Consider the following 26999-nt stretch of genomic DNA (forward strand, 5'->3'; position numbering starts at 1 on the left):
CAGGACCAACCTCTGGCGCACGAGGGGGACTTTGCCGCCTGCATGCGAGCCTGGGGGCTGTGTAGCAGGGGCTTCATGAGGAAATCTGCCCCATTGGTGGCCGCCACGGACCTGGTCGTTGAAAACAGTTTCCAGGTCCGGAGGAGGTCCTGGTAGAAGACCGGCAGCACGGAGAGGTCTCGCGGAAGACCTCTCGGATGGATAAAAAAGGAGCTGCTGGTCGTATCGGAGCTCTCGGAAACAGTGCAGGAAGGCGTGCACCAGTATGCTCCACGCCTGAGTATTCAGACATTTCAGGCCCTGCCCTCCCTCCTCCAGGAGCAGATGGAGAGCCCCTGCAGGGATCCAGTGCAGTCCTGACCAGAAGAACTCCAGAATCGATGTCCGGAGGGTGGCCAGGAAACCCGGGGCCAGGACCAGGGTGTTGAGCCGGTACCAGAGCATGGACAGGACTAGTTGATTAAGCACCAGTGCTCTCCCTCAAAGGAAGAGGCACTGGAGTAGTCCTGTCCATTTCCGGAGCCACTCTATCACCCCGCCCTCTAAATTTTGCCAGTTCTCCGGCAGAGAGGGATGTGTGGCAGAAAGGTAAATGCCGAGATAGAGCAGTGGGCCCACGCTCCACCGGATGGCCTGAAGCGCGGGTGGGAGGGAGCTCACCTGCCAGCCGTCCCCGACCACCAGGCTAGAGCTCTTGACCCAGTTGACCTGGGCGGAGGAGGCTGCCGAATAGATGGCCTGGCAAGCCTCCACCTGCGCCAAGTCGACCGGGTCCTGGACTACGAGGAGCACGTCATCGGCATACACCGACAGGACCAGCCGCAGCTCCCACAGCTCCTGTCAACCTCCTTTGGAGGAGACAGAGGAAGGGCTCAATCGACAGAGCATACAGCTGGCCCGAGAGGGGGCACCCCTGCTGTACTCCTCGCCCGAAGATGACCGGTTCGGTCAGGGTCCAGTTGAGCCTGACCAGACACTCTGCAGAGGTGTACAGCACCCGGAGAAAACCCACAAACTGGGTTCCGAAGCCAAATGCTTGCAGAGTGTTCAGGAGATACCCGTGATCCACCCTGTCGAACGCCTTCTCCTAATCCAAGGACAGGAGAGCGAACGACAGACCATCCCTACACCCGAGTTCTAAAAGGTCCTGGACCAGATATAGGTTGTCAAAGATGCTGCAGCCTGGGATGGTGTAGGTCTGGTCTGGGTGGACCACGTCTGCCACCACAGACCCTAGCCGCAGTGAGATTGCTTTTGCCATGACTTTGTAGTCCGTGCAGAGGAGTGAGACGGGATGCCAATTTCATAAATCGCGGAGGTCCCCCTTCTTTGGCAATAAGGTGAGCATGGCTCGCCTGCACGAAAGAGGGAGGACCCCGCTCTGCAAAGACTCGGCCCAGACGGTGACTAGGTCGGGGCCAAGGATGTCCCAGAACATGCGGTAGAACTCCACGGTCAGCCCATCCATGCCCGGAGATTTATTGGTGGGCATGCAATGGAGGGCTTCCGAGAACTCGGCCAGAGTGAGACCGTAGGGAGCTCCTCCCAGAGCACTCTGCAAGCGTTAGGATCAGTTGGATCCGGGGAGAAAAGGCTTGCGTAGAAGGCTCTTGCCCTCCCGCACATCTCCACTGGATCTGTGAGGGGGGTGCTGTCTTCTGCCAGAAGGCAGGTGATGTGTTTCTGGCCCCCCTCCTTTTCTCCAGGGTGTAGAAGAAGTGGGAGCCACGATCCATCTCCCGAAGGAGGTGGATGCGGGATTGAACAAAGGCACCCCGGGCCCGATGGTCCTCGAGGGCCCGGAGCTCCTCCCAGCACACTCCGCAGAGGGGCGGATCCTCGGGGCTGGCGGCCAGACGCCTCTCCAGCTCTAAGACCTCCCGTTCCAACTGCTCTATCGCCGCATCTCTCCGTCGGCTGGCGCACCTTGGGCCATAGGTCAGGGGAGAACAGGGTCACCACTCCAGCCGTACGAACTGTGAGATGGCTAAAGTAGACCCTGTCCCCCCAGTTCAGCTACCAGCTGTCTTCGGCGGTCAGATCCATATGGGTCTCCTGCAGGAAAACCACAGAGTACTCCCCTCCCGAAGGAAGGAGAGCACCTGGGACCTGCGGAGACCCATCCTATAGCCCCGGGTGTTCAATGTTGCGATGGTGAGAGGTGCCATGAGGAGGGCTGGGGGGATCCTCACCGGCAGGGACGCTTGCGGCTCCCGACGGGCCGCGCAACAGCCCGTGAGCTACCCTGTAAGTGAGTAAGGTGTCACGGAAGAGGCGGACCTGCCAGTAGGCCGCAGCGCCCTGCTTCCTGGTCCTTTTACCCTCCCCCATGAGGGACCTCGCGGCCCAGAGGATTTGATGAAAGTCCCCCCATCGCTGGAGAGCAAGCTGTACCTTGTTGTGGGAGCCACGGACATCTTCTAAAAACTCCCGCAACTCTTCTTGCAGCGCATGGGGGGTTGGGGTTACGGTCTCCTGGTTATTCCCAGACACGGACCTTGGTACAGCCCTGTGGCCCACCAAGACAGGCAGACATGGTGCGGACCCCCGACGTAGCGCCTGATGGACTGGTGCCATTTGGCCTGCCTTGAACCTTGGGGCAATAAGGATAGCAGCTCCTAGTGGGTCGGGACAGGTAAACACAAAGGCCGCTCCCTGGGGGTCATCTCCTGGAAAAGGGAAGGAGACAGCCCCAGGGGTGGCAATAACATCGCGGGAGGTGGACGGGATAGGGACAGGGTCAGGGGTGAGATTCTGGGCTTCAGAAGCCAAGCAGCTGGATGGTGGTGCCTCCCGATCAGGCTCAAGGGTTGAGGGGGTGGGGAGGAAGGAAGGAAGTAGATTCCTCACACCAACAAGGTGTGCCCCTGGTGGCTCGGGTCCCGGCCGTGTGGCACTGGCTGTCGCCTGAACAGGCTGGGTGGCCGTCAGCGGGGTGTCATCTGTGGCCGGGTTGATGGAGGAGTCCAGGGGCTCCTCAGAGGTGGGAGTGGAAATAATGGTTAGGGGGAGGGAGCATGGGAAAAGGAGGGCTGGAGTGAGGTCGCCCAGATCGAGGCCCATTGGCATAGGGTCGTCCTCCCCTTGGGTGACTGGGGTCAGACCCAGGGCCTCGATCTCCTCGTACATGGAGGGGAGATCGCTTTCTGCCACCCTGGGGTTCTCCCCGCTGGCACCCGATGCGATGGTCGCCTCGAGGATTACAGAGGCTTCAAATGGTACCAGGGCAGAAGGGGCCCCCTTGGGGGTCTCGGAGGGGAGGGACTCCCATGGAGGGGAGATACTGCCTTCCAGTGCTGCCACATCTTCCCCAGCCGGCACCGGTGGATGGAATACACCCGTGGGCAAAGCAGAAGGCTCGGCATTGGTGCCCCCCTTCCTGGTCTTCTGGGGGGCCTCCGTATCAGATGGGAGGGGCGGAGTTCGAGCCTTCCGCTTGCCCCGCTTCCCCTGGACTAGAGCCCAGCCCTCCATGGCATCATCTGGGGGCTGGCTAGCAGGGGTCGTGTCAGGGGGCAGAGGCGATGGCTCAGGGACTCGGGGGCTAATGGTGGGGCAGCACGAGGGAGGGAGGATTCCCCCTGGGACGGGCCCTCTCCCATGCCCGGCAGTGTCCCTGCCGCACCCTCCTCCACGGGCCTCACTAGATTGCAAGCAGCAGGGGCGGGGCTCTCTCGCTCATCTGGGCATAGTGGGGGAGGTGCCTCTTGGGCCTGAGTGGGAGCAGTGGTAGACTGAGAAGGAAAAGGGGTGGCTTCGGGGGCTGGGCAGCTCCGGGCACTGGTGATGATGGGGCCGGTGCCCTGCTGGGGCTCGGGGGTCCCAGATGCCCCTCCTTGCCGGGCCAAGGGGCAGTCCCTCCAGACATGCCCCATCGCCCGGCAGAGGTAGCACTGGGCCTCCCCTGTAGAGTAATGCACCAGGTAATGGGCGCCCTGGTACGGGACCAGGAAGGACCCCTCAAGCGCCTCTCCGTCATGCACCGCTGGCGGCAGTTGAAGCTGCACTTGCCGGCGGAATGAGAGGACATGACAGAGGGCGGGGTCTTTGCAGCCCAATGGGAGAGGGCTGATCACAGAGATAGGTTTCCCCAGGGTGGAGAGGGCGGGTAACAGAGCGGCATTGGGAAGAAAGGGAGGGACGGAGGTCAGGATCAGGCGGACGCTCAGGTCCTCTAGCAGCTCCAGGGGGACGAACACCCCTCCCTCCCCCCACTGCCAGGCCCTTCTCAACCGCCTCCTGGGCGGCGGCCTCCAATGCTAAGAAGAAGACGACCTTGCCATACATTTTGGAGGCCGCCACAATGGCCGTGGGCCCCACCACCCTCGCCAACACCCGCACGTAGGTCTCCACATGGGGCGAGGTGGGCACCAGGAGGCAACGGACGTCATGGTGGGAAAGGGGCCCCGGCCGCTATAGATGGTAGTGGAGGCGGTGGGCAGGGGAGATGATGTAGCGGCAAGCGGGCGGGGGCTGCCACCATCTGGGCGTATGCCCTGGGGGCCGGGAGAGGGACACCCACAGAGCTGGTGGAGGGAACAGTGGGGAGGGACGCTGCGGCCGGTGGTGGAGCCGCAGCAGTGGGGGCAGCCCCTGCCATGCAGGGCCTGGTCTTTTTAGCAGGGCCCTTCCCCTTCTTCTTACCCTGGCCTTTCCTGCCGGCTGGGGGGGCTCCCTCCGAATCTGAGGAGGCAAGGGACGCAGCAGCAGCGGAGGTCACCATGGGTGTGGTAGCAGGTGGTTCAGCAGCGGTGGTAGAGGTTTGGGGGGTGACGGAGGGGCAGGCAGGGGAGGGGTAGCTGGGGCTGCTGGAGGGACCCCACCCGTCTCGTCCCCCGCCATCGTGAGCGGGGAGGGAAGGGGAGACACCAGAAGGAGGAGGGGAAAGGGGAAGCAGGTCAACCCCTCCTTCCCGCTAGACTGCAGGGAGGGGAGGAGGGCACCAAAAGGGGTGGGCTGGATGTGGGGACAAAACAAGGGTTAGGGGTCAGTCGCCAACACGGGGTGGAATTCCGGCTCCTCTAGCTGCACTAGAGGTGGGCGGGATACAACAACATTGGGGGTGCAGTGAAGAGGGTTGAAACTAAAATGGGGAGTGGCACAAGCACACGGGAGGGGGCATGGGCGCATGGAGCAAGGGGCCAAGCGGGCTGGAGTTAGGGCAGGGAAACCAAAGGGCTAGCTTCAAAGGCTGGGGCAGGGCAAACAAACAAAGGCTGCAGAGGGAAAACCAGCAGGGCAGGCAAAGAAACTGAAGCTAGTAAGGGGGCTGGGGCAAAAGGGGGGGCAAAGGCTGCAAAGGGGGCAGGTAGCTAGGGGAAAAAGCTGTGAGGTGGGCAGTCCGGGGGAGGGGGCACGTGCGCCCACGTGCGCTTGCACAAAGTCAATTTGGCTGGCTGCTGCTTCTGGCCCAAATGGTGGAATCAGGGCATGGCAAGCCAAGCAAGCAGCTGAGTCCAGAGGCAGGAGCTGAGGCAGATGGCATACAGCCAGTGGGGGTGGTGGAGGGGGCACTGGTGGTGGTAGTGGTGGGGTTTGGGGGGGGACACAGATGGATTGGGGGGCAGCTCCACACCACACCCCCTGTGTTCCTACAAACACAGTCAAGACCCCCACCACAAGAGCACAGTTCAAAAGTTACTCAGTCTTAAGGCCCCCTCCATGGTGGTCTGCAGAGTCTCTAGGTGCTCCTCCACTGGTAGATGGTCCTCCTCTTCTCCTCCTTGGGGCCTCAGCAGCTCCAGGCAGTAACGTCCGCAGCAGCAGCTCCAGGAACTCCAGGTGGTGATCCAGGCAGGCAGGCAGACAGAACCTCTCTCAGGTGGTGGTGGTGTCCACAGCAGCAACAGCTGAGGCTGGGGTCCCATCACTCCTCCCTTCTGGGGAGCAGGCCAGCAACTCCCCCCAAGGGACTGCAGTAGCAGCACCCAAAGGTGAGGGGGGGAAGGTCCAGCAGCCGGACAGCAACCAGGTAGCAGCAGAGAAGAGGGGTGGTGTCTAGCTTAGCCAGGGAAGCAGCTGGAGCAACAACAGCAACAGGGAGAGCCCAGGGCCTGGCGGCAGCGGCTTACACACTCTCTCTCTCTCCTTGCTAAAGAGCAGCAGGAGAGTGATAGAGAGGAGAGTTGTAAGCCCCAGGATGAGGAGAGCTTTATTCCCTGTAGAGGGAAGAGAGGTTGCTATAAATTAATTAGAGCACCTGAAGCCAATTAGAGCACCTGTAGCCAGTCATCTGATAACCCCCCCCCCCCACTTCAATCAGACAGTTGGAGGAGTTGAAGCAGAGTGGTTTGGTGTTGGAGTAGAGAGCAGTTTGAAGGGAAGCAGAGGAGAGTTTGGAGAAGTACTGTGGCGGGCCAGAAGACCAAGACCCTAGGTAAAGAGAAACCTGGCTTGTGCAGAGCAGAGGGACTCCACAGACACAAGGGGTTGGGAGAAACCTAGCCCAAGCAGAGAGAGGGCAGGAAGTCCCACAAGCTGAAGGGCCAGAGAGAGAAGTAGCCCAGGGGAAGGAATTGCTAGTTCAAATGGTTTGCCACTATCCCTAGGGCCCCTAGGCTGGGACCCAGAGTAGAGGGTGGGCCTGAGTCCCTCCCTCTCCACTCCCCTTCTCTGGAATACTAGTGGGATAGTTAATACTCCAGATCAGGGGCAAGAAATGGTACCCTGAACCCCCCCCCCACCCCCACAAGAAGAGAAAGCATGGGACCTATCATTGTAGTGCTGGCAATTTCCCACACCTTGTAAAAAACTCACTGGTTGTAGAAACTGAACCAGGTTACCATTACAGTAAAAATGGCTGGTCAGCAGAGAATACTACCAACCCCTCATGCTGCATGAGGGCTCCTGGTGAAAGTCAGTCTCTGGAAGCCAGGACATGAAAATGTTTGATGCTGGCAGCAAGAAAACACTTCAAGGTTGGTTACTGGAAAATGTTTCAAACATCAAAAATCTCACAGATCCATAAGAAAGATGAACAATTATGGACTCAAAATCCTAGGCATCAGTGAGAGCAAATTGACAGGTACGGATAAGAAGCATTTCAAGCAACAGAAGAAACATCTCATTTATTCAGGTCACAGTGACAATGAACACTCAGAGGGACTAAAACTTATTATGACAGATTCTGCAGAAAAATCACTCATCAGTGGGGAACCTACCAACCTACACATCATAGAGTCATAGAATATCAGAGCTGGAAGGGACCTCAGGAGGCCATCCAGTCCAACGCCCTGCTCAAAGCAGGACCAATCCCCAACTAAATCATCCCAGCCAGGGCTTTGTCAAGCCCGACCTTAAAAACTTCTAAGGAAGGAGGTTCCACCACCTCCCTAGGTAACGAATTCTAGTGCTTCACCACCCTCCTAGTGAACAGGTTTTTCCTAATATCCAACCTAAACCTCACCCACTGCAACTTGAGACCATTACTCCTCGTTCTGTCATCTGCTATCACTGAGAACAGTCTAGATCCATCCTTTTTGGAACCCCCTTTCAGATAGTTGAAAGCAACTATCAAATCCCCCCTCATTCTTCTCTTCCGCAGACTAAACATCCCCAGTTCCCTCAGCCTCTCCTCATAAGTCATGTGTTCCAGTCCCCTAATCATTTTTGTTGCCCTCCGCTGGACTCTTTCCAATTTTTCCACATCCTTCTCGTAGTGTGGGGCCCAAAACTGGACACAGTACTCCAGATGAGGCCTCACCAATGTCGAATAGAGGGGAACGCTCACGTCCCTCGATCTGCTGGCAATGCCCCTACATCATATACACCAAAGTCCAAAAATGTCAATTTTACAGTGCTATGCTCTGACAGAGGAATATAGTGATGAGGATAAAGATGAGTTCTACAAATGCCTCCAAACTGCGCTTGACAGAATACCAAAACATGCCTTATTCCTTGCAATGTGCAACTTTAATGCTGAAGTAGGATATCTTTTATTGAACCAACTTCTGTTACCTTACCCACCTTGTCTCTCTAATATCCTGGGACCAACACAGCTATAACAATACTATATGCAAAGTACGATGTGACACTGAAGAAATGAAAGACCAATAGGGATGCATAGTTGAATTGTCCTTGGTGTCCGACCTAGTTCTTGCAAGTAACCTGTTCCCTCACAAAGACATACACAAAGAAAGAGGAAGATACTCACCTTGTGCAGTAACGATGGTTCTTTGAGATGTGCGTCCCTATGGGTGCTCCACTGTAGATGTAAGTGAGCCCCTGCACCTCTAATCGGAGATTTTTGGTAGCAGTGTCCATAGAGCCGGTGCATATACCCTCCCCCACTCGTGGTCTGCCTCGAGGCTATTTAGCACTGCACAGACAAACCCCCCTCACTTCCTTCTCCACCGCAGATCCCTATAGAGAACTCCAAAGTAGAGGGGAGGAGGAAGGGTTGTGGAGCACCCATAGGGACACACATCTCCAAGAACCATTGTTACTGCACTAGGTGAGTTAACTTCCTCTTCTTCTTCGAGTAGTGTCCCTATGGGTGCTCCACTGTAGGTGACTCCTGAGCAGTACCCACCACTGGAGGCTGGGACTTTGGAGTGATGTCTTTTACTACAAAGAGCAGTGTGGAGTCGAAGATGGTGTCAGCGGCCAAATCTTCAGTGATCACATAATGTTCTGCAGAAGTATGGGCAGAGGCCCAAGTCATTGCTCTATAGATTGCTGAGATAGGGGTATCCCTATGGAATGTGATTGAGGTAGAAACTGACCTTGTGGGGTGCGTAAGGACTCTGGACAGAAGCAAGTTGTGCCCTTGATAAGAGACTAATGCAACTAGAACTCATATGGATAGTTTTTGAGCCAATATCACAGAGCTTTTGGATCTTTCTGTGGACAAAAGGAAGAGTTTAGGGGATTTCCTGAAGTCCTTAGTCCTGTCCAAGTAGAATGCTAATATCCTTCTAATATCTAGCATATGCACAATTGTCTCCCAGTTGTCATGATGGTTTTGGGAAAAAACAGGGAGATGGATCTATTGATTCATATGGAAAGTGTAGAGAAAGTAGGGAGAAACTTGGGATATGGCCTTAGAGTTACTCTGTCTTTAAAAAGGGGCCGTGAATGGTGGGTGTGCCAACAGGGCTGCTATTTCTCCTATGTGCCTAGCTGATCTAATGGCAATTAGAAATGCTGTCTTCATGGACAGGTGTAAGAGAGAACAAGTTGCCCTGGAATTGGAGGGAGGTCTAGTCAAAGTTCTGAGAACTAGGTTAAAGTCCCAGGCTGGAGAGGGTGGTGTCACATGCGGGAAGAGATTCCCAAAGCTCGTAAAGAATCTATGCCTTAGTGGGTGAGGAAACACCAGGTGGGAAGCCATTTTTGCTGCAAGATGTACCTTAAGGTTGCTGAGTGAGAATTTAAAATGTAGTGCAAAATCAGAGGGAGGAAAGATGAGATTGGGTCTGTGTGTTTGGAATGACGCAAATTTGGAGTCGTTTTTCCATTTTGTAGGTAAGTATGTCGAGTGGTCAACTTTTGGTTGTGTTGTAACACTTCTTTCAGCTTGTCAGAGCATTCTGCCTCTAAGCCTTGGAACTAAGAAGGAGCCAAGACTGGAGGCAGAGGACCCGCAGGTTGGAGTGAAGGGTCAGCCCATTGTCTTGAGAAAGCGGATGAGGAATGGGTTAAAGAGAAACAGGAGGGCATATTGCCATCTGTGTCAGGTAAGGGAGCCAGACTTGTCATGGTCAAGAGGGACAATCAGAATAACTCTCGCTTCGTCTCGTTAAATTTTCAATAGAATCTTGGATAGAGTAGGAAACTGGGAAAAGACATACAAATGGGCCCTGTCCATGGGAAGATGAGGGCAACTGCCAGCGAATGTTTTCCCAGGCCAGCATGGAGCAGTAACAAAGACCTTTCTTGTTCCCTTAAGTAGAGAAGAGATCCATAGTCAGGGTTCCCCAAAGGGCGGATATATCTTGAAGCACCTCTTAATTCAGTACACACTCATTGTCGTGAGAAAATTCCAAATGAGACTGTTGGCTGTCACATTCTGTATCCCTGGTAGACAGCTGAGATGGGCACAATGGAATTGATGCGCCCATCACAAAGTTTGAGTGCTGTCTTGTAAAGGGAAAGAGAGCTGGCAGCCTGTTGGCGGTTTATACAAAACATACAGGTCACATTAAGTCCATCATGACCTTTGTGTGTTGCTGAAAGTGTGCACAGGCACTCCTGACAACCCTTAGCTCCAAAAGAGTGATATGGAAGGTCATTTCTGTGGAAGGCCATTTGTCCTGGACCTTGTGGTTGTGTAGGTGAGCTCCCCAGTGTATTAGGGAGATGTGTCCCAGAGTGGTGAATGTGGGTAGCGAGAGGAACGCTGTCACTTATACTGCATCAAGGCTGGTGCTGATAAAGTCCAGTCACTGTACTGGGGTTAGTATGCCGCTACAATGAAGAGAACCTTGGAGAATACCCTGTGTGGAGTAGTCTGTACTGATAATGATCCTGTCCCAAAGGTAAGCAACAGGAAATCTCCTGTACAATGGCTGTATTGAGATATGGAAGTAGACACTGTCAAGGTTCCTTCCCCACTCTGAACTCTAGGGTACAGATGTGGGGACCCGTGTAAAAGACCCCCTAAGCTTATTCTTACCAGCTTAGGTTAAAAACCTCCCCAAGGTACAAACTTTGCCTTGTCCTTGAACAGTATGCTGCCATCACCAAGCGTTTTAAACAAAGAACAGGGAAGAGACCATTGGAGACGTCTTCCCCCAAAATATCCCCCCAAGCCCTACACACCCCTTTCCTGGGGAGGCTTGAGAATAATACCCTAACCAATTTGTTACAAAATCATCAAAGACCCAAACCCCTGGATCTTGGAACAATGGAAAAATCAGTCAGGTTCTTAAAAGAAGGATTTTATTAAAAAAAAGAGAGGTAAAAATCATCTCTGTAAAATCAGGATGGAAAATACTTTACAGGGTATTCAGATTCAAAACACAGAGGATCCCCCTCTGGGTAAAACCTTAAAGTTACAGAAAACAGGAATAAACCTCTCTCTTAAAACAGGGAAAAATGACATAAAACAAAAGATAAACTAATCTGCCTTGCCTGGCTTACCTATACTGGTTGCAATATTGGAGACTTGGATTAGGATGGGTTGGAGAAGATGGATTTCTGTCCGATCTCTCTCAGTCCCAAAAGAGAACCACCACGTAAACAAAGAGCACAATAAAAGCATCCCCGCCCCCGCAAGATTTGAAAATATCGTGTCCCCTCATTGGTCCTTTGGGTCAGGTGCCAGCCAGGTTAGCTGAGCTTCTTAACCCTTTACAGGTAACAGGATGTTGCCTCTGGCCAGGAGGGATTTTATAGCACTGTATACAGAAAGGAGGGATTTTATAGCACTGTATACAGAAAGGTGGTTACCCTTCCCTTTATTTATGACAGGCACCCTGTAGGTTCAGGGCTAGAGTATGCTCTAGAACTGGTCTTAACTGCTGTGAAGTAGGGCAAGGTGATTTCTGAGTGGCGTGACAGGTGTATAGATGGCAGCTGATGTTGTAAGGTATCATTGTTCAGGCCCTTGAGCAGCTCATCAAACGTGCTTATAAGAGGCAGTTTGAGAGGTCATGGACTGGGGTGCAGACTGTTCCCACTTTTGAACTCTGGTCCTCTTACACTGTGGCTCATAACAGCACTGAGATGGTGGGTATTGAGAAGATTGTGACCTGTGGTGTGGCTGAGAGGTATATCTTCTCTTCTGTCCAACAATGTAGATTCCTAAGGAGTGTAATGTGGTCCGAGAATCCTTCAGGATCTGGAAAGAAAACCTGTCTTCTACGCGAAGAGTTTGGCCCTTCAAACTGGAATTCTGTAGCTCTTTGGGCAATCTAGAGAGATGTAGCCAAAAAACCCCCACAAAAAACAAAAACACAACCTGCCTCAGTACCACTGTCTTGGAGACTGGGAAGGCAGCTGTAACAGCTACACATCCAGTGCTGTCTCTAGGACCAGTGTGGCTATTAACTGACTGTCTTTAAGAATGGTCTGAATCTGTTCTTTTTGTGTTTCCAGTAATGTTCCAGAAACACACTAGGTTTCCCATAATTAGTAAAATTGTATTTGGCCATGACAGTTTGGGAATTCATGACTCTAAACAGTAATTTTGTCGATGAATATGCCATCTTGCCAAGTCTGATCGTATGGAGTTGAGTTGGCATTATATTGCTTGCTTCATCCATTAACCACATCCACTATGATGGAGTTGGGGTGCAGATGTTCAAAACAAAGTCTGCCTCTTTGGGTAGAGACGTAGGGTGGATTTTTTTTTAACCACTCTGTTGTTGTTTGGTGCAAAGGAGGCTGGTGTCTGCCAGATGACTTTAGGAGGATCTAGAATCGCCTCATTAATTTGGAGGACAATTCTAGAGGAGAAGGTGGTGTGCAGAATTTCCACCAACTTGTGATGTGTATCCGCCACCTTCTGTAGGGGAATCTGCAGCTCGTCTGCCACCCTCTTGGTAAAATCCAGAAAGTTCTTAAAATCTTCACCTAGTGATGAGGGCTGGGCAGTACAGCCTCATCTGGTAGAGATTAGGAGAAGTGTGCTGGAGGGGTACCTTCCTCTTCAGGTTCTTTTTTCCTGTTCTGAAAAAGCTCTCTTGACCTGGCTCAGGTGCTCTGGACAGCCAGGTTGTAGCAAACCATCTGGTGGACTCTCCCTGAGAGACACCGGGGACGGTCACGACATGAGTGTATACATCACCCAAGAGTTACAATATGGTCTTTGGGAGAGGGAGGAAGGCGGGCATGGGAGGTGGGCTTACCTCAGGGGGCCTGCACTGCAGTTGTAGGTTGGCTTGATGGAATTGGGGAGGACACTTGTAGTGTGACGGTGCCCACAATGAGGGGCCAGGGAAATGATCTCCTCCTGGCCAGTGTCAGATTCTTCAGTGGGTAAGGGTGGTGTTGACTGGGGTATTGGCAGCATACAGCCCAGTACTAAGCGATTCTGGATGCTGGAATGTGCTCGATGCCGGGGTCCTGGTACCAGTAATGGGGATTGCGGTTCTTCCCCAACCATCAGGTCTCCAGGGTACTAGAGCTCATGCAGTACCATGGGCTCATTTGACACCACAGAGGAGTGTCCGTGGTACATTGTCAGTACCAATAGTTGGGCAGAGCACTCCCTAAATGAGAGTTTTGTTCTGTCCGGTACAGAAAGTTTGTTGGTACCACTATTTTAGAGATGGTACGGTAATTGTCTTTCCCTGGGTACTGAGGCCACAGGTCTCCAGAGTACCAGAGCACGTGTGTTACCATGGGCTCACATGGTACCACAGAGCAGTGCCCGTAGTATGTTGTCAGTATCAATGGTTGGGAAGGTGAAAAACGCTTCCTAGATGGGAGTTTTGTTGCATTTGGTACCAAAGGGTTTCTCTGTGCTGCTCTTTCAGAGATGGTATGGTAATTGTCCCCTCTCCTTAGTGGGTGGTACTGTTGCCTCAGAGCCTGACTGCGCAGACCTCACAGCAGGGGGCCTCTTCTGGGTGCCCCGTGGTGCAGAGCTTGGAGGCCCCTTCTCGGTGCCGTACTTCAGAGCTGCTGGTGTTGTCCGACCGAGGTGGCTGCCCTGGGGAGCCCCACTGGCTGGCCAGCTACTCGGAAAAGATAGTTACTCACCTTTATAACTGTTGTTCTTCGAGATATGTTGCTCAAATCCATTCCAATTAGGTGTGTGCATGCTGCATGCACAGCCATTGGAGAATTTTTACCCGAGCAACACCCGGTGGGTTGGCTGTGGAGCCCCCTGGAGTGGGGCCTTCATGGCGCTGGATATATACCCCAGCCAACCCAGCGCCCCCTTAGTTCCTTCTTGCCGGCTACTCCGACAGAGGGGAAGGAGGGCGGGTTTGAAATGGATATGAGCAACACATCTCGAAGAACAACTGTTACAAAGCTGAGTAACCGCCTTTTCTTCATATCGATTCCAATTAGGTGACTCCCAAGCCTCACGTAGGTGGTGGGGTTGGAGTGAAGTACCGTAGATTGTAGGACTGCTCTATCTAATGCCGCATCTTCTCTGCTTGCTGGACGATGGCATAGTGAGAGGCAAAAGTATGTACTGAAGACCAAGTAGCAGCTCTACAGATCTCCTGGATTGGAACCTGGGCCAGGAAAGCTGCCGAGGAGGCCTGAGCCCTTGTAGAGTGAGCGCTGAGGGGCGGGGTTGGAACACCGGCCAGATCATAGCAAGCACGGATACAGGACATGATCCAAGAGGAGATCCGCTGGGAGGAGACTGGGAGGCCCTTCATCCGGTCTGCCACCGCAATGAAGAGCTGGGTCGTTTTCCTGAACGGCTTCGTATGCTCATTGTAGATGGCAAGGGCCCTACAAACATCAAGGGAGTGTAGCTGTTGTTCCTGACGAGTAGCATGCGGTTTTAGATAAAAAAGCGTGAGGAAATTGTCCTGGTTGATATGAAAGGTTGATACCACCTTGGGAAGAAAGGCTGGGTGGGGTCATAGCTGCATCTTGTCCTTATGGAAGATCGTGTATGGTGGTTCCGAGGTAAGAGCTTTGAGCTCGGATACACGCCTCACCGACATAATAGTGACGAAGAACACTGTTTTCCAAGAGAGGTATAAGAGGGAACAGGTGGCCAACAGCTCGAACGGGGCCCCCATAAGCCTGGAGAAGACCAGGTTAAGGTCCCACGTGGGGACTGGCTGCCGTACCTGTGGGTAGAAACGGTCCAGGCCCTTAAGGAACCTACCGACCATGGGGTTGGCGAAGACAGATCGGCCATTCGCTCCCGGGTGGAAAGCTGAAATGGCCACTAGGTGGACCCTGATGGATGATATTGTTAGGCCCTGCTGTTTCAGGCTCAGGAGATAGTCCAAAATGAGAGGCATGGACGCTTGGATGGGGGGGCATGCCATGGTGAGTGTACCAGCATGAGAATCGCTTCCATTTAGCCATATATGTGGCCCGAGTGGAAGCTTTCCTGCTACCCAACAAAACCTGCTGCACCAAATGAGAACAGAGGAGCTCTGAGTGGCTCAGCCATGCAGCATCCATGCTGTGAAGTGGAGGGATTGTAGGTTGGGATGACAGAGGCAACTGTGATCCTGAGTGAGCAGGTCCGGAAAAAGAGGCCGTGGAACTGGGGCATCCATCAAGATCTCCAACAGTGTGGTGTACCAATGTTGCCTGGGGCATGCCAGGGCAACCAGAATCAGCCGTGTTCTATCCCTGTGCACCTTGAGCAGGACCTTGTGTACAAGGGGAAACGGCAGGAAGGCGTAAAACAATCAGCTCGTCCATGGGAGTAGGAAGGTGTCTGTGAGAGCCCGGAGAGCAGCCTTGAAGGGAGCAAAACACCAGGCACTTCTGACTGCTGCACGAGGCAAACAGGTCAACCTGAGGAACCCCCCACTTTAGGAAGATGGAGTGGATGACATCGGGACGGAGCGACCACTCATGGGATTGGAAGGACCTCCTGAGGTGGTCCGCCAATGTGTTCTGGACCCCTGGGAGAAAAGACGCTACCAGGTGAATGGAGTAGGCTATGCAGAACTCCCACAGTCGAGTGGCCTCCTGACAGAGGAGGGAGGAACGGGCCTCCCCTTGCTTGTTGATGTAGAACATGGCCGTGCTGTTGTCTGTGAGGACTGCCACACAACGACCATGCAACCATTCCCGAAAGGCTTGACACACAAGATGCACCGCCATCAGCTCCTGCACGTTGATATAAAGAGAGAGCTTGGACGGGGCCCACAGACCCTGCATCTGGATGTCCCCAAGATGTGCGCCCCATCCCAGGGCTGACGCGTCCGTGACGAGGGACAAGGAGGGCTGAGGGGTGTGGAAGGGGACCCCTTCACATACTGCCCTGGGGTCTAGCCACCAGCGGAGAGAGACAAGGACCTTTTCTGGGACTATGACCACCAGGTTCAGGCTGTCTCGACCTGGACGATAGACTGATGCCAGCCAGGCTTGAAGTGGGCGGAGCTGTAATCTGGCATGCCAGGTCACGTATGTGCAGGAAGCCATGTGCCCTACAAGACTCAAGCACGTTCTTGCTGTCAAGGTTGGGAAGCTTTGAAGGCTCTGGTTGAGGCCCGACAAAGCTTGGAAACTAGTGTCTGGCAGGAGGCTCCATGAAGATGCCACTCCAGCGGGCTCCACAGCCGACCCACCTGGTGTTGCTAAGGTAAAAATTCTCTGACTGCTGTACACGCAGCGTGCGCACACCTAATTGGAATCGATATGAGCAAGCACTCGAAGAAGAACCCATGTGTTTGGATAGGTGCTGAGATGGCCACGCTGGGGAACCCCTCTGGCTAGCCAGCTGCTTGGAGGAGCCTCGGGGGTGGGGGGGTGGGGAGTCTGCTGGTGGTTTGTTTGTTTTTCTTCTTCTCCTCTCCTCTTCACAACTCGACCCCTTTTGAAGTGAAGGCTCTGGGGATGATCCAGGGTCAGCACCCACCAGAGTCCCCTGCAGACTGAAGTGTTTTTTTCCATAGGGAGTGTTAGGGGGCTTATTCCTTCACCCACTCACTTCCCTGGTCCTTCTCGCATGAACAGAGAGCAACAATACCCGAAGTCCGAAGGTGCAAACAATTCGATGTTTATTGGGGTGAACTTCCAGCAAGCTTAAATACAAGTTCCTTTTTTCCTTATTTTCGAATCCCAACTTACTTCCTGTTTGCCCCTAATTTATATAGTAATATTCTTAGCTATACCTTAACCAATCATTCTACTAAAATTTAACTAACCAATCCTAACATGGATTAGCTAACCAATTATATCCCACCACCTTAATTAGTTTACACCCAGCAAAATTAATTATACAGCAGACAGAAGCAATCACAGAACCAGACAGAGACCATGCCAATAAACAATAGCAAAGTGGGAACTATAATGACAAAACAATACAGAAGTGAGGATTTCACAACTACATCTGTAAAGACATAAGAGTTTCCCAGCTATGTCTATTGATAAGTGAGTTCTTACCAGACAGAAAACTATCAACCTCAATTTCCTTTTACAGCTTCTAGGCACTTCCCTTTCTCTGGAGGTGATAGGCACTATAAGGACAGGATTAAATTCCTAACAGCCCAATAGCACCTTATTTCAATGTGACTAGTTTGGAATGTGAGGATGTGACCATTCACTTCCCAGCTTATGGCTGCCTCTGTCGCTTAGCCAAAGGCCTTAGCCTAAGAACAGGGCCTCAGACTGTCACAGTAAGAGAAGGCCCTTACACTGGCAGACAGTGATTTTGATTCTTTCTTTTATACCTCTAACTAGCCAAGTGATAGGAATACACCTAAATTCTTAGAGTATAGGCCTTTACAGACAGGCCTGAATATCTATATCCTAACAGGGAGGAGTTTTAACTTCAGCTCCCAGCTTCTGTGAGGCTGCGGTTTTAGCTGTGGCAAGTAAAGCACTTCTGTGAGGTTCTCCCAGGCACAGTGAGAGTGTCTAGCCATTACAGGAACTGACTCCTGGCAGGAGAGGCACTGCTTGGAGCAGAGGGAGCCAGGCATGCCCCTAGGCAGCAGGTTGTCATCCTCTAGCAGTGAGGAATGCAGAAGAACATCGTCTTTACTTTTTTTTTGTTTAAAAAAAAAAAAAGAATGAGTCTACTAGATATCTGGGAATGCCCCCAGAGAGGGCAGGAAAATTGAAGTTCTGTTTCTTTCTCTCTCTCTCTTTTTTTTAACCCCAAGGAATACACTAGACTAGACTAGAATAAAATAAAATAAAGAAGCACTAGCCTAACTACTTTTAAGGAGAACAAAGGTAACAAAACAAACACTAATTATACTAATGCAGGGCTGGCCCTCAAGATTTTGGCACCTGAGGCGGGTAGCTCAAATGGCGCCCCCATGCACCCACATTTGGGCCAAAATTTGGAAAGGCTCAATTCTGCCTTATTCCTGTTCTACTCCTCTCATGGTACTGCTCTGCTACCTACCCCAATAAAATGCCTTGTTCACAAATTTTAAGTAACACTTAACTTTCAAATGCCTGAACAGCAAATGTAACTTTTCTTGTCTGTGTAGTAAACACTGGCATTTTTATCTGTTTGAATAATCAAAGTGGTGCTTTCCATCCCTTCTTGGTTGCAACGAGCTGAACAGCTTCCTGCCGAAGGTCCACAGTCTGGGCCAGCTCATGCTCTATTGAGATGGTTGCAAGGTCGACCAGCCTCTCCTGTGTCATTGTGGAGCATAGATGTGTTTTTATTAACTTCAGCTTGGAGAAGCTGCGTTCTCCACTGGCAACTGTTACAGGAAGTGTTAGAAGTATGCACAGAGCAACAAAAGCATTGGAAAGGGGGTGGTCATCTTATTTGTGCACATATATTCCAGAACAGCCTTTGGAGTTGATCCTGCTGAATTGTATCTTGAAAGGGCTTTCAAGTTCATCACCTAAATCACTCACACCAATATTGCGCATGTCATCATGAGTCAACACTGTCTCTAGTGCCCTGCATTGCTGGTGTAGGTCTTCTTCAGGTATAGTGAGGAGTTTTGGAATATCATACAACATCCCAAATATACTGCTGTGTACCTTGGGCTGCATGAAACGTTCAACTGACTGTATTGCACAATCTAGCACCTGATTAAAGAATTCAACTTAGAATTATTGTTTGGGGTCTCTTATGGGATTATCCCGTGCCTCATAATTAAAATTTCTTCTTCGGTGACTCCTGTATTCTTGAATGGATGGGAAAACAGCTTCAGTGTGAAGTTCCTCTGCCAACTTCTGTGCACTCTTCAGAACATATTGAAATCCCTCATCTGACCGGTAAGACTGTAGATATGACTTCGCTTTGCCCAGTTGTTCCATTGCTACAGATATATCAAGGTCACCACCTAGGAGTCTCTTGCTTACAACATTTACTTCAAACAGTATGTCATGCCACAACACTAAGCCACACAGAAATTTGAAGTTATGTATGTTTCTGGTGATTCCATTTCCCTCTGCCACTGTTCTCCCACGAACAGTTCCTGTCATAGCATTATATTCCATAATGGCAACTATGGCATCATCTATCTTACCAATGTGGTGTTTGATAGGCTTTATTGCCTCCACTCAACTTTCCCATCGTGTGGCACTCAGTGGTTTCAGTGTCAGAGAGGATGTTCCCAGAAGTTGCTTCAAAATTTGCCATTGATGAGTTGATGCAAAGAAAAATACATTAAAAAAATTCAGCAGCCTCACGAGAAGCTGATGCTGCATCACTGACCACCAAGTTCAATGAATGAGAACTGCATGAATGGGACAAAAAAAGAAACACATGTATTATACCAGCTCCCGTAGTATCATCAATGTGAATAAATTCTAGAAAATGCTCTCTGACAGTCACCATTGCAGGGACATTTTCACTAGGTTCTGTTACAAAACACACCATTAAAGTCATTTGTTCTGTATGGCTGACATTAGGTGTGCAGTCCAGAATAACAGAGTAACATCTTGCTGACTTCAGATTTGCCACAATCTTCTGTTTGACTTTTGTTGCCAGTAACTGTATGATCTCATTTTGAATTGTTTTCCCAAGGCAGTGGTGTGTGTACATTTCTTGGGTGGTGATGCTTCTTAGATGCTCCTAGAGTACAGCATCACTCAGCCATCAGCTCCACAATTTTAAGGAAGTTTCCATTGTTTGGCACATACAGCTGATCTGAAGTGCCATGCAGCGCTAGGTTTTATGTAGCAAGCATTCTCACAATGGCAATGAGCCTTTTCAGAACATTTTGCCAGTAAAGAGACACTGATGCAATCTTCTCTTGATGCTGATCATCTATGGTGGCCTTTAACCTTAGTCTCATCTCAAGCTCTTTTCACCTATGGAATGCTCTCTGGTGATTTGCTGCCTTCTCATAGCATGCCAGATTTCTAGCCAGATTCTTCCAGTCCTTTGTTCCTGTAGAATCCAACGTGGCTGGAACATTAGACTGGAAGAGTTTGCAACAAAACAGTACGCAGCATTCTGGGTTTTTGAGTACATAAGCCATGGCCTCTCCATTTTGTCACCATTGGGGATTTCATGCCAGTAACGTGTTGGAGGGAAACTTCTATTTTCATTGTCTTTGGGGAACATGAAGTTTTTCACTTGCTGTGGTGCATGCAGTACAAGGAAGTCCCTCGGGCTACTGCTCAAGTGGGTCCACAGTCCTGGATCATCTAGACTTAAGGAACTAAACTCAGCAGCAGCTGTTTCTTGTGCCTCCACCACACTCTTCTCTGATCTACACTTTTCTTCAGGAGTGTGCATGGTTACATCCATTTGAGATGGACATATGGATGCTGCGGTAACTGCCAGGTCACCTGCACTCTAACTGGAAGATCAGGCATCTCCTCACCACTCACATCCTCCGTGGGGCCAGAAGGCTCAGCATGAACATTTGTTTCTATGTATCTCAGGAGAGCTCCTTTCTGCTTAGCTAGAAAAGCTTTCCTTTGCTTTCTTTCTTTTTCTGAATGCTGTCCCAGAGGGGTGTTTTCTTCTTTCACTCACAACTGCTGTTCTGTGCCAGGTATAGTGGCTCTCAACACTCAGTTGAAGGGGACAAATAAGCAGGCTGGTAGCAAGGCCTGAGTGAGGCAAGATATCAGCGTCTTAAGGGCCTAATTGGCTCCTACTTCAGTTATCTGCCTGTTCTCCTCAAGTGGGTTCAGGGAAGCAACAGGAAGCTCCCTGAGAAGCTGGTGTTAATCAGTCCAGGCTCCTGGGGGTGCTAGAGAGGTACACTCCTCCTCCTTTATCTCCCTGCAGCTCCTGCTGCTTTCTGTTATTCCCTCTCACCTTTTCGCCTGCCTGCCTGTTATGTTTCTTGTGCCCGCCTTCCTCTAGCACAGCACTCCACCATCTCTGTGCATCTAGAGCAGAGAGAATACATATGCACCAGCAGCAGACACATTTTCTACACTCTGGGTCCTAGTGGCGCCCCCCCACAGTCTGGCACCTGAGGCAGCCGCCTGAGTTCGCTTCATGGTAAGGCCAGCCCTGTGCTAATGACACAGATAAGGAAGGGATGACTGCTCAAGGCAGTACAGAAGGAAGTGAGGGGGGTTTGCCCGTGCAGTGCTAAATAGCCTGGAGGCAGACCATGAGGGAGGGAGGGCACATACGCGGGCTCAACAGCTACTGCTAGCAAAAATCTCTGATTAGGGGCGCACATACACCTACAGTGGAGCACCCATAGGGATACTACTTGAAGAACATGGAATTCATAAGATGGCAAAATGAAAAACCAGATTGACCACATATGATGGGGTTCCTGGGGTGCAACCTGGACTGTGGGACCACTGAGCCCTCTGTCCCACCAATCTAGGGTATCCCTCTTGCACTGTGATGTTGTTTTTAAGTCACAAGCCTTTAAGCCACTTACAGACATCCACAGGCAGGGACACACCCAACTGAGTTACATGAATGGTTGGCCAGCCACTCATGAACCAACAATAGAGAGGCTCCAGCCAATTCCCCAGCCTTGCACCCCACAACTGTACAGTCTTGCCCTGGTTAGAAGCCTGAACAACACTAGACTTTAGGAACAAAGTGCATTCTATGCTGCACAGGTTTACTGTTGTAACAGGAAGGTCTCACATTACCTAGTGAATAAGCAACACCTCCCACAGCACCTAACTTTTTCTGAGAGGCTTCCCACCCAATTACTAAACGTAAACCTGCTTCACTTACAAGGGCTGAAAATATCAGGTAGTATGGTCACAAAAGCAAGGCACTTCTGAATTCAGTAGGAATTTTGGATGTGCACAGAACACAGACAGGACTGGTTCCTGCATGGTTACAGAACTGCAGTAAAGTGGAACAATTTTCAGCTTGTGTGATTGGAGGATATTTGGGTCCATATTATAATACTGTCCTACATAAATGAGGAAAAGTTGAGTTGCCTTTATTATTCTTTTGTTCCACTCTTCGTTTCTATGGGGAATTTGCCAATAGAATATTACTGTCTTCCTTTTAAACAAACAAAACTAAAGAAAAAATGGTAATGGTTGTTGAAAATAGCAATTCCAGTCCTAGTTAGTGCTGGGGAGATGCCACCATTTGTTGCTCAATTTTATCCTACTTTTTCTAGAGCAAGTTACAGTGGACCAGCATATTTGATTTGGGAGAAATGAAGTAACAGCAGCCACAATTGAGCTTCAGCACTCCTGAATTTTGGGAGTGTTCAAATCTGGAAGGCAGGTGCTAAGATTCCCTTTCTGAATACTAGATAAATCTGGAAAGGAAAAGCCAATTTCTGCTTCCATGGCTCAGATGTGGAAATCCTCCTACGTGCCTGATACTGCATCTAAAGCTGCCCAGGTCCTCTAGTAGAGCTTTCCCTCCCTTACTTATCATTTTAACTTCTGGTGGGATCCACATACCTCCCTTGCTAGGCTTCAGATAGAGAGGTGCACTGTCCATTTAGTCCACCCAATTCCTTCTTTGGGGGCTGCCAGGTGAGGTCACACCAGCATCCCTAATCCAGTCTGGGGAAGTCTTCTGAGGGTGATATCTGAGTCAAAGCCTTCTACTCCTTGTTTATACTTGTTCCCCCTTCTAACAGCCAGCTCTCCATTCACAGCAAGCTGCAGTGCCAGGGAATGCTGGGAAATGTAGTTCCTTCCCTTCTCCAGGAACTCTATATGCAGGGAGCTGGCCAACGCCCCTTGGGTTCTCAGCTCCCATACTGGATCCCTGCTGCTCTGAGGTTCACGCTCAGGGCCTCAGCATCTGCCGTGCTGCGAGAGGGGAGGAAGTGAGTGTTATGGGGTCCCTTCTGAACTTGGGCCTGGAGCTATGGAGCCATTGGTGAAATGGTATATCCGGTACTGTGTGTAGGCTGTCAAATGCCTTTTGAACATCAATGAAATTGATGAGCGAGCCTGCCATTCTGTACATTCTTCTATAATGGTCCTTAATATGACTATCTGATCTACACAGGATCTCTTGGGCTTGAATCCAGCCTGTTCTTGTGTAAACTTTGCATCCACTGCCTAGATTCATAGATTTCAAGACCAGAAGGGATCCTGTGATCATCTAATCTAATCTGACCTCCTGTATAACACAGGCCATAGAACTTTACTCCTGGGGGAATTCTGCGCCAAAAAATTAAAGTCTACACACAATATTTTAAAATTCTGCAAATTTTATTTGTCAAAATAACACAAAATAACACCCAGTTTCAATTATTTTGGTAATTTATTTCAAAATACCTGTCAGCAAGTATGTCTGTCACAATATAGACATATACAAAAATTCCCCCAGGAGTAGAGAGTTAAACCCCTATGACAACCCAGTTCCTGTTTCTCTGCCCCTTACGCACACACCCCAGGGCTCAGCCGGGGGGCCAGACACTCACAGTCACTACCCCCCCAGAGGCACGCTGCAACTCCCCGCAGCCCAGACACTCACCCCCACTGCCAGAGGTCAGCCTTGAGGCCCCCCGGCCCAGACGCTCACATCCCCTACCTCCAAAAGGTCATCTGCGGAGCCCGCCTGGCCCAGACACTTACACCCCGTCTCTCCCAGAGCCCAGCCGCACCCTCCCAGCCCAGACACTCACCCTCTACTCCTCAGAGCCCAAGGATCTGGAGGGAGAAATAGCCTGATGCTGGTTCCCAGGGTTGCAGAGTTTTCTGTGCACCGCAGCCTCCTTCCCAGTGACGTAGCCAGGTGGAAAAAACAGGGGGAGCGGAGATTAAAAAAAAAAAAAAGGCGCCACCCCCTGGTATTCACCTGGCGGCGCTCCAGTCTTCTGCACTGAAGGACCCCCCTGCCCCCCCAAATGCCGCCAAAGACGAGAGCGAGTGAAGGACCCGACACAGAAGGGCTGCTGAAGACCCGGAGCGCCACCGGGTGAGTACCAGGGGGTGGCGCCTTTTTTTATCTCCACTCCCCCGACCCGCCACCAAAGACCCAGAGCGCCGCTGGGTGAGTAAAAATTTAAAAGGCGCCAAGTAATTAAAAAGGCGCCACTTCTGCTCAGTGCGGGAGCAGCTACTGCCCCGCTCCCCCCATAGCTACGCTACTGCTCCTTCCTTCAGGGCACGCTGGGAACTTCAGCTGCTGGGAACCCTCCGGTTCCTTTCCCCTCCCCCTGGCCTTGTCTTCTATTTGTGAGCTGGGCTCTGCTGGGTCCAGCGGCCTCTAGTGGTGGCCAATATTTCTGCAGCCCATTTCAGGGGGGAGGGGGGAGGAGGAAAGGAAGTTCTGCACACACATTAATTTCTGCAAAATTCTGCATTGCACAGTGATGCAGAATTCCCCCAGGAGTAGAACTTGCCCAAAATAATTCCTAGAGCATATTTTTTAGAAAAACATTTGATCTTCATGTAAAAATTTCAGCTGGAGAATCCGACATGACCCTGGTAAATTGTGCCAATGGTTAATTACCTTCACTGTTAAAAATATACACCTTATTTTCAGTCTGAATTTATCTAGCTTCAACTTTCAGCCATTGGATCATGTTATATCTTTCTGTGCTAGATTGAACAGTCCATTATTAAATACATGTTCATCATGGAGGTACTTACAGACTGTAATCAAGTCACCTCTTAACCTTCTGTTTGTTAAACTAAATAGACAGAGTCAAGGAACACTATAAGACATGTTTACCAATCCTGCCTCTTTCATCCTGTGTAGAACCAGACTGCAGAAGGCTTTCCCCATAACAAAGTAGAGTTAACTCCTCTCCAGTCAATAAGATCACTCATTTGTATTCTCACAATCATTCCATGTTACTACTGGTCGGGGTGTTTCCTTTGCTCAGACTTTAGGGTTGTGGTAAGTGATTTTAGCATTTCTGTTGTGATTTGATCACCTCCTGCCATTTTGTTGTTTTTCAGCTTCTTAATTACAGCCTGTACTTCTGACATCTCTACTGGACCAATGCTAATGTCAAGTTGATCAAGTTTGCTTGTTTCATTGAAATCTGCTGCTGAGGTGGGGCTGGCTCTGTTGAGGACTTCTTTGAAATGCTCTGCCACACTGGTTCTCTGTTCTACCTCAGCTGATGTGGAGGCACATAATGTGTTTGGTGTCCTCTATGCTGCCAGACAGCTTGAGAACTAACTCAGTTGTAAACATTTTTCCATCTTTGCTTTTTAAATTTTTGAAATTTCCACACTGGATTTTAGTTACTCGGTAAATGGCTGTGTGTACTCCTTTGTTTCCAGTTTTGTATTATTGATTTCTTTACAACTTTCTGTTTAAAGCTGATCTTTTTCTATTTTAATTTCAGTTTAGCAATGCAAAGATATGTGGTGACTGCTGACATCTCGTGCTTGATAGGCCTTTGCCTATCGAACAGATGACCTGAAGCTTGAGCTGACGTAGATGTGGTGTGACACTCCACCATCCCTGCCCAGCACCCCACTTACACAGCCACACCACTGCTGCCCAATGCACTTCCCCACAGCCCACCACCACAACTACACATCACCTCACTCAGACCCGCCACTGCCCAGCATCCCAACACACAGACCTCCCGCACCGCCCCCCAACAGACCCTCCACTGGCCAGCAGCCCCCCCACACCTCCAGAGACCCTCCCCCCTCACACCCTGCCCCCTGGCCACACTCACTGACCCTGCTGGAAGGTGACGGTGTCTGCCAGGCTGAGGTGGCAGCGCAGCTGGGGCCGGCCCAGTGCCAGGGCGTGGAATCACTCCAGCCTTTCGGGAGTGGCACAATTAGCCAGGCCAGGGTCTGCTCCTGCCCTGGCCGGACTGCCTCAGGACCCACTTGCCTGGAGATAGGATGACCATACGTCCCCGTTTGGCCAGGACAGTTCCCCTTTTAAGCTTTGTCCTGGCCATCCTGACATTTTTTGACAAAAATGGGCTTTTATCCTGTTTGCTCTTGCCAACTGATCAGCAAATGAACAAATGCCCAGTTTACAAAAAAAAAAGTCCTGTGTGTCCCCCAGCGGGGTGTGGAGGAGTGTGTGTGTGGGGGTGGGGCAATGTGAGGTGTCAGGCAGCAGGGCCAGGGGGGTCAGCCCCAGGTAGAATGGAGCTGGGGGGGGGGGGTGGTTAGGAGCCAGCCCCAGCTTCTGGCAGCGGTGTGGGAAAGGTGTTAGCCTCAGTTCCTAGCAGTGGTGCGGTGAACTGGGGCGAGGGAAGGATCAGCCCCTGTCCTGCAAGCGGCACGTGGAGCTTGGCGGGGGGGTGGGGGTGGTCAGCCCCTGACTGTAGCATGGGGAGCTGTGGCGGATTTAGAGTTAGCGGGGCCCTGTGCTCAGCTTCATTTTTGGGGCCCCCTCCTTAGGACCGAGCCAAGAAAAAGAACATTCTCTCATCTCCCTCCCGTCCCCGTTTTTCATTCTTTTTTCTTCATCCTCCTCCTATAAGTAATAGCAAGTAAATGAAAATAAAGTGAGGTACCTTGATTGTTTTTGTAGACTAACTTATTTTTCCACAGACCTCTTGAAAATCGCTGGGAGTCTCGGCAGACCACTTAATGATCTTTTCAAATATTGTTTGTACCGTTAGGTAACTATTGTAAAGTGCTTTGGATAAGAGTGCTTTATAAAAAAAAGTAAAAAAAAATGTTGAGGTGCGGGGTCTGGCCAGGACATAAGGTGTGGGAGGGGGCTCAGGGTCTGGGCAGGAGTTAGGGTGCAGGAGCAAGCTGGGGTTGGGGTGCAGGGTCTGGCCAGGAGTTATGTTAGGAGTTAAGATTCAGGAGGGAGCTCAGGGTTGGGGCAGGACGTTTGGGTGTGGAGCACTTACCTGGGGCAGCTCCTATTTGGTGCGAGGGGTGCAGGTGGGAATGTGGGGGGGGGGTGCAGGAGCTCCCATTTGGTGCTCAGGGTGGGGATGTGGAGGGGGCGGTGCAGGAGTCAGGGCATGGGGTGTGGGGGGGCTGGGTATGTGTGGGGGGTGCAGGAGTCAGAGCTGGAGTCGTGACAGTGTCCGAGGGGGGGATGCAGGAGTCAAGGCACGGTGCTGGGGTCATGGGGGGGCTCTGTGCTCCCAGCCCCCTTCCCTGAGAGGCTCAGG

Source organism: Lepidochelys olivacea (genome assembly GCF_965140295.1).
Source record: "Lepidochelys olivacea isolate rLepOli2 genome assembly, chromosome: 1".
Lineage (NCBI taxonomy): Eukaryota > Metazoa > Chordata > Testudines > Cheloniidae > Lepidochelys > Lepidochelys olivacea.